The sequence below is a fragment of the Pezoporus flaviventris genome, unplaced genomic scaffold (genome assembly GCF_033815535.1).
Source record: "Pezoporus flaviventris isolate CSIRO_AGI_PZ_B2104156 unplaced genomic scaffold, CSIRO_AGI_Pfla_v1 ptg000007l, whole genome shotgun sequence".
Taxonomy (NCBI): domain Eukaryota; kingdom Metazoa; phylum Chordata; class Aves; order Psittaciformes; family Psittacidae; genus Pezoporus; species Pezoporus flaviventris.
Window position 1 is genome coordinate 94,603,246 of NW_026892555.1, and position 8,510 is coordinate 94,611,755.

The 8,510-nt window shown below is 39.7% G+C and overlaps 1 long non-coding RNA gene across 1 annotated transcript in view; it reads right to left on the reverse strand.

Moving 5' to 3' along the window:
- Positions 1-7,104, reverse strand: part of LOC133267334 (uncharacterized) — a 957,532-nt gene extending 950,428 nt beyond the window's left edge. The window contains exon 1 of the long non-coding RNA XR_009742747.1: positions 6,755-7,104. This is a non-coding gene — a long non-coding RNA (uncharacterized LOC133267334). The remainder of the gene's footprint in view (positions 1-6,754) is intronic.
- Between the last annotated feature and the right edge of the window lie 1,406 nt (positions 7,105-8,510).

The following is an 8,510-nucleotide window of genomic DNA, read 5'->3' on the forward strand; positions in this document are numbered from 1 at the left end:
ATAGGGAAGCAAGCCAGAGAAGAGTATAAAGAATCTAATTTGATCTCCAAATATTTGAAAACTGTGGGATAGAGCAGCTCGTCTAGATTACACAGAAATGTGTAGACATAGGATATGGCGCTTACTAAATACGCTCAAATGTTTGGTAACTGTTTCTGAAGCTTTGAAAAACTTTCCATTGTGGGAAAGCCATCTGGTGGGTCATCCACAGTTGCTCAATGAGAAATTCTTTATAAATGTGAAAGTTATGAACTGCCCTAAAAGCCTGACTGATGAAGAACCAAAAGATACATCTGCTGAAAGGGCTAAGTCCCAGACCTTTGTCATTTTCAGTTCAGAGAAGAACTGCTGGGAGAATAGTGAGATACCCCAGAAAGTTTCTGAAAGGCTTCAGAAAGCCAATGAGCAGTGGGAAAATGCTGTGGAAGGGACAGTCTTCTCAGACTCTGAGCATGGATGACATTTTCACACACATACTGTGGTCATGCTATAAACTTTAAGAACTGTCTTGGGAGCAAGATGAGAAAAGAGCGCCTTTTTATGCAATACAAAGTGCTCAAAACCTCATGTTTGAGTACACAACAGCAACAAAGGGAGACTGTATGAGGAATACATGTAAAAATGCTCTAGTAAGTTTTGTTTAACAATTACTGAAGGTAGTCAAAATAGAATTTACTGGGTTTCAGTTTATACTTTCTGTGTACATTACATATTTGCTTTGAAGAACTATATGTACTTTAAAAACTGTCTGGAAACTATTAACACCTGCTTTTCTGAGCTGCATCCCCAGCCCTTTGAAGTGTGAAGCTTTGAGTGCCCCCTGAAGAGCCAGGACAGTAAACAATACCTCTGTTAGAAGTGAGTGAGAGGAAAACGGGAATTTAAGGACCTGTACAAAACATTGCCTACACTGTTATACTAGCATAGCTTAGTTTGGCAAAAACCAAACAGATATTTAAACAGGAAATACCTCAAATCTGCTAGCCTATGTCTCAGTTGGTGTTCTTAATGTTTCTTTGTAGATATGCTACATCAGCTGAAGTTCAGCATTACTGCAAGTGACATCCTTATTTCCCTTCCAGCCCTCCTTAGATCACCTTCCTCAATCACTACTAAAACCATCAATTAACATCGGACTGCTGTGGAATCATAGAATCATCAAATGGTGGAGACATTACAGATCATCTTGTTCCAACCCCCCTGCCACTAGACCAGGTTGCTCAAAGCCACATCCAGCCTGGCCTTGAACATTTCTAAGGATGGGTCAGCCACAGCTTCTCTGGGCAACCTGTGCCAGTGTCTTGCCACCCTCACAGTAAAGAACTTTTTCCAAATGTCTAATCTAAATCTACCCTCTTTCAGCTGAAAGCCATGCTTCCTAGTTCTATCACTATATGCCCTTGTAAAAAGTCCCTCTCCATCTTTCATGGTGGTCTTCTTTAGGCACTGGAAGGCTGCCGAAAGGGTCTCTCTGGAGACTTCTCTTCTTCAGGCTGAACAGGCCCAGCTCTCTCAGCCTGCCTTCATAGTAGAGGAGCTTCAGCCCTATGAGCATCATTGTGACCCCTTCTGGACTCACTCCAATAGGTCCATGTCCATCTATGTTAAATGAATCCTCTATTTGCAGGACGTCTTCCATTCAAGCTTGGTGCTGAGGTGCCAGGCCTAGGCTCTGACTTGGTATAAATTGTTAATAGTTTCTGCTTAAAAGCTCTTAGACCCTTTACTTCAAAGTAGAAACTCTCATTCCCCATCTTGAATATTGTAGTTCATTCCCTTTCCCTTAACAAAATCAGTCTCACCTCTGTAGAAAGCTACTGTCCTTTCTCCTAGCTTTTCTATGTCCATTTTGTATTTAAGCTTTCCCTCAGCTCTGTGATGAGCTCCTGAATAAATGTTTGCAAAAGTAACCTTCATATCTTCCTTCCTGTCTGTTTTTCCCATTGCCTCAACATTACTAACAGCTGCAAGTCCTGTTCTGTACTTGTGGAAGCACTTGGGAGTTTTGTTACAAGCCTGAACAGGAGCAAGAGAAAACCTCTGTTATGAAATGCTGGGATAGTGTTATAAACCTTAGCTGATGTTGTGGTTGCCATGTCATCAGTGCATTTGGTTGCATATTGATTCTCTTTCTTCTAATGGAAAAAATAAATGAGTAAAAGCTGTTTTGAATGAGTAGGGATTTTTTGTTAAACTGTGTAATTCAGTTTTAAGAATGACTGGAAGCAGTCAGTGGAAACTGGTCTGAATCATAACCTTAAAACTGAACACCTCTTGTCCCTGAAATTCAAGGTTGAAGGAAAACTTTAAGCTTCAAATCTCCTTGGGTTTTGATTTTGGGCTGGATTCAAAACCAGAAAGGGCTTATTTTTCTAAATGCAACTTGATGTGGCCTGGGATAGCATAAATCTCACAGAAACATATGGGAAGAGTTTTGCTGATAGAAAGAATATGGAAGATTTTTCTTGAGAAAGCACAGCATTATAAAGTTAATGTATATTTTTTTTCTGAAATCGTTGCCACTCTGACATTAAAAATACAGGCTGGTAGTTTAGAAGAAGAGCAAAGTAACTCTGAAAAATTCTTTTCATCCCAATTATATCTTGTTATCTCTATTTCTAAAAACAAATTGCTGATGCAATCCAGAAAAGTCATCTTTAAGGACAGATATTTGCTTTCTATCTTTTTACCAGGTTTCACTTCATACCCATAGCAACTTAGTTTCCATAATAACCTCTGGTGTGGAACCTTAACAACAACTTTGGTAAACTCCACTTTATTTCACCAGGGAAATCCTTTACTTGTGGGCTTATTGACATGATCACTGACACCCTCCAAGAACTTGAGCAGGCTACTGAGACAGGACTTCCCTCTGAAGCCATGCACCTTCCCTAAAAGGCCATGTTCTCAATGCTTTTATTTTATAGACTAAACTATCTAATCTGATTTAACAGTCTGAAATTATTCGTGAGACTTTCAGACCAGACTGCTGCATTAAAGAATGATGTCTAATCTCCATAAAGCTCATTCTCAGTGTTTTATTCATATCTGGAAGATGGGTAAATTATGAAAGTTTCCCAAAACTGTGGCTCTCACTGAAAATTATTTTTATATGCTAAGTAAAAAGACAAAGGGAATCCAGCTCCAAGTGATCACACCTACCTAATTTCATTGCTAGGCAAAGAAAACAAAACCAAAATAAATCTCAGGTACATTACAGAGTTACAATTAAAATGCAATTAGCATCATGAACTCACCATTCCAAACAAGTTTCTCACCTTATATATACAGTCCCCCATATTTCAGTAAGAGATAGTCTTTTTTTCTGCTTTAAGTCCCAATTAAGTTGTTGCTCTTTCTTTGCCACTCCATTGTTTTTCCTTCACCCATCAATTTTTCTCTGCCTTCCAAATCTCTTACCTTCTCCTTTTCATGCCACTAAAAGCCAGCGAAAATACTAAATGATAACATTTAATAACATACTTCCCTCTGTTACTAGATGAAATCTACCCTCTGCATTAATTTGAAAACCAAAGGGCTGAGAAAAACTAGTCAATTGTTGAGAAAATACTATCATTTCAATGGCAGTAAAAAAAGAACCTAAGCAATATGGAAAAGTACTTAAAATCTGAAGTTCTCACAAAAGCACCTAATTTAAGGTAAGGAACATGTGATGTTCTAAATTTCCAGAGAAAGAGATCTAACATCGGACAAAAAATCTTGCGCACATACTTAAATTGCTTATAGTTATGTGAATCAATACCCTTAACAGCTTGGCCAAACTACCCTGCCTGGCAAAAATAACGATGTGGTATCCAAGCTTGTCTTTTGGGGGTTCACTTCATGGTATTTATCAGTCTTGACATTTCACCCCCACCATGCAGTAGAAAGGTTATTAAGAACACAGCACAAATAGCCTGTATTCCCAAGAGCATATTTTAATCAGAAAGAAAAACAGTAACTGCAGACTCTAATAAGAAAGGGGCTCTGTATGAGGGAAATATCAGAAATCACATGGAAGAGTTTTGCTCCTGCCTGCTGCCAGGCAGGCGCTCCAGTGTAAGAGGTAATGGACTATCACCTGCTGCCAACTGGAGTTGCCCTGAGGAGCCATGCATGGAGGCTCAGAGGAGACATGTTCCCTTCTCACTTAGGTCCCAGCATCTGCCTTTCTTCCAGAAAAAAAAAAAAAAAAATCAGCATCATCCCCAAAATGACCATGGCCATGCAAGCAGCAAGGGATGGAAAGGTACATGCCATCAAGTTTTTGCAGACAAGCTACAACACAAAAACCAGAAGCAGTTGAAGATATTACAGCTTTTCATCCACTTTTCTCTCATAATAAGGGGTTTGGAAACATCAGGGATTGAGTCCTCAGCTACTGAAGTTCATAATCTGGTACACTAACTTCAACTGCCTTTATTCATCTCTTCACTCACATCAGTTCTAGAGCCAAGGACTTCAACAAAGATGGAGAAGGGAGAGCACAGTGGTTACTCTATGACTGCTAGCCTGAAGGATGGATATTCTGCTCCTGTATTTGACACCTGCTTCCAATGTTTCCTAGCACAGCTGACTGGAAAAAACAAGTTCTGTGAATCTGCAGTTTTGACACTATTGCATTTATTTTAAATTTTGTGAGGTTTTGGTATCCTGAAGCTGAGAAAGATCCTTATTTATTGTTGAAAATCTCACATTTCTAAGTGCACCTCATCATCAGAGGGGACCTGCCTCAGGACTTCTGGATGCACGGCACTCTCTGTTCATGATGCAGCCTATATTATCCTGTAAGTAGTCACACATTCCCTATTGCTGAAATTCTCAAGACATTTCTCTGCTGTGGTTTTTGCTACAGTCTCTCAGCTCTGAACGCTGTGAAGTATATACCAAGAGAGCTGACAGCCTTGAAAAGCTCTGTGTTACCTAGCAGCAGTACAAAACCTATAAAGAATATGCCTGTGAAGTAGCAGTGTCGCTATCACTGCTTGACTGGAGATCATGATGAGATTGCTTTACCCCAAGCCCAATCAGTGTCCAGTAAAAATGAAAAATGGTGTTGTAATAAATCAGCTTGAACTCCATTCCCCAGGTATTCAGTGACATTATGATGAATTTCTCCATTCACGTGCAATCCGCTTTTCTCTTTGCTAAAGTTTCTCCGCCATATTTTCAAGTCCAAATTCATGGTCATCAATATTCGATTAATTTAACTGAGGATAGTTAAGATAACCTGGGGATGTTGTTTAGCAATAGAGCACCAGTCATTAAAATAAAGCTCTGCTAGAGTGGCCATAGATAAACCATTACTCAGGTAGAAGATTCAATGCAGAATTAAGTGGGTTTCTACCTTTGCCTGATACGTTTTTACATCAGCCCTCTTCATAACCCCACAACTGTTACATCATGCATTTTTTACATTTGACTGAAGTATGATAACTTAAACTAGAAAAAAGGCTACAAGTTTTAGTCTTTCATAGTACCTTACAAAATGTTCTCTATCAGGGCATTTTGCCCATGTACTGTATAAAAAATGTATAATGTGAAGGTGTAGTATAAATATTTATACTACATTCACTTAACCTCAAACCATCATATATATTCAGCTTTAACTGTGTAAGTTTTCAGGGTGAAATATATCTTCCAGGGTAACTTTTCCATAGTCCATACCTGTTACAGGATTGTTTTTTTTCTCTCTTCTTCCTCTCTACCCCACAGAGAAAGAACACAGGGATCAAACCCAGGATTTATCATTCCAAAGCCTTATTTATTATTAAAAGCCTAATTTGTTGATAACTGCACACTAATCTTTCCTAAGTTACAAACAAAACACTGTCACTGATTTCAATACCATGAGCCATTATCCAAACTCTGTTGAAGGTATTCCTGGAGGTTTTCATATCTTCAGTAGATTCTGATGGTATCTTTGGCTGCACTCTAGCTGATCTCCTTCCATATTGATTACTGCTCTCCCAAATTAGATCACTGCTATAATACTTTTAATTACAGGGTTTTAAAATTAATTAGTTGCATTTAAACTTCTTCGTTCTTGAGGCTTCATTAAACAAATGGATAGAGCTCATTTCCAGATAGCCTTAGAGGATGAGCGTACTGCCTTGTTTACGTAGGCAGGAACGGTTGCATTCGTACTACTCTTGTTTCTCAGACTGCTCAGCATTTGCCCAGCATGTAGAGGCATTCTCTCTCCATAACAATTGTCACAGAATCGTAGATTCATAGAATAGGGTTGAAAAGGACCTTAAGATCATCTAGTTTCAACCCCCCTGCCATGGCATGTACCACATAAGCTAAAGATATCACTTAGCAAAACTTTGCTTGCTTTAGTTTGTTGAAAAATATTTTTGTCAGGTCAAAGAGAAATGTTACTGAAGAGATATTAGTCTTATAAGTAAAAATACATGGAGCATGCATAGTTATTTAGTATGTTAAATGTCATCTAATGTTGTAAATATTCTTAGCATAAAACTCCCTCCTACAGTGTTTCATATGAACTATCAGAAATTACCTCCAGGCCCCACAAAAAAGCCTTCCAAGGTTTTCATTAATTTTCACTTAAAAATATCTAATTAATACTTATAGAATCATAGAATTGTAGAATAGTTAGGGTTGGAAAAGACCTTAAGATCATCAAGTTCCAAACCCCTGCCATGAGCAGGGACACCTCACACTAAACCATGTCACCCAAGGTTCTGTCCAACCTGGCCTTGAGCACTGCCAGGGATGGAGCATTCACAACCTCCCTGGGCAACCCATTCCAGTGCCTCACCACCCTTACAGTAAAGAACTTCTTCCTTATATCCAATCTAAACTTCCCCTGTTTAAGTTTGAACCCGTTACCCCTTGTCCTATCACTACAGTCCCTAACAAAGAGTCCCTCCCTAGCATCCTTATAGGCCCCCTTCAGATACTGAAGGGGTATTTCAGGTACTGGATGAAGTCTTGACGCAGCCTTCTCTTCTCCAGGCTGAACAGCCCCAACTTTCTCAGCCTTTCTTCATAAGGTGAGGGCTAGAGTCCCCTGATCATCCTCATGGCCCTCCTCTGGACTTGTTCCAACAGTTCCATGTCCTTTTTATATTGAGGACACCAGAACTGTACACAGTACTCCAAGTGAGGTCTCTTATCTCAGACCGTTTATTTTTCAGTCTCTTACCAAACCCCACATTTTGATGTATAAAAGAGGATCTCAAAATAACACAGTTGCTCAATAATATACCTATGAAAATAAATGTTTAGCTCAGTTGAATATGGGATGGATGCAAATGCACTCACAGAATAAACAATTTAATTTTTCTCGTTAAGAATGACCTTGCAAAACCAACTTTGTTCCAAGCAGTAATAACTGACTCATCATTATGACCAGTTCAATATGAAAAGTATCTCTGACCATGCAAGTCATGGAAGGAAATATCTTGGTAACAAGCCAGCCAGCTCCACTCAAGGTCATCCAGTCAGGCAGTGCTATTTTTGGTAGCTAAGCAAAGTCAAACCATGGCAATTTTCAAAGAAAGGAAACCTGAAAATTTTGGACAGATAAGGACTGGAAAGGAAAACCAAGTCACCCAGTTTGCAGGTAAGGAAGTTGATCATGGTGCAGTCAGACGGGGTTTGGAGAGAGCCTGCTTCAGTTGCCTGGTGACATAAAAATTAGTAAAAAGGAAGGATGGATTATAAAAATGTGATTGAACTGTTTAGGAATTTCTCCCTTTATTAGCTCTATTCAACTGCATTACTTTTTAAGGGAAGGGATCAAGCAGGGGACATTACAAAATATTATAAGTGCAGTACACAGCATGAGATGAAAAAGTCAGGGTTTTCTGGAGGGTGAGCAATTGCAGGATTGTTTAGCTGTCACTGGGTGTTTGGGCTCTCCACCCTAAAGGCTTTCCAAGCACACCATGTGGCACAAGTGGCTCTTTGTGGCACAGTCAGAGCCATGAGGATATTCCCCAGCCTCCCAGGATCTGTCTGGCATGCAAGTGCCTATGGTCACCTCATTTGTGTATTGTGGGGCCGTGCCCTGCCAGGGAGCCCTGTCAGCCTCATTCACCACCAGCTCCCATCCCACTCCTAGCCACAGCCTGACAGGTGTCTCTTACAACAGAGTAATGTTCGAGAAAAAAGTAATATCTCTTTTACATATGCTATTTCTGGACCAGAAATGTTCAGACTTGGAAGAGAGCAGGCCCAAAGGCATGCCTGCATTCCCATTACAAGCATACAGTGTTATTCTTCACAGCACTGGAGGACAAGAGCAGTAGGAAACAAGTGATGCAGCACTATAATGACAAGATGAAACTGTATTCACGATAGACAGGGAAGATGCTGTCTGAAGTCTGAGGGTTTCAACTACAAAACCAGTGTTAAGATTATGTTGATCGGATGATTTTCTACACAGAGAAAAGAAGAGGACAATCAAGTAGATTAGCAGAGGGATGGAGGAAAAAGACAGTTCATGCCTGGAAAATGTGCAGTAAACCACAGAACTCATT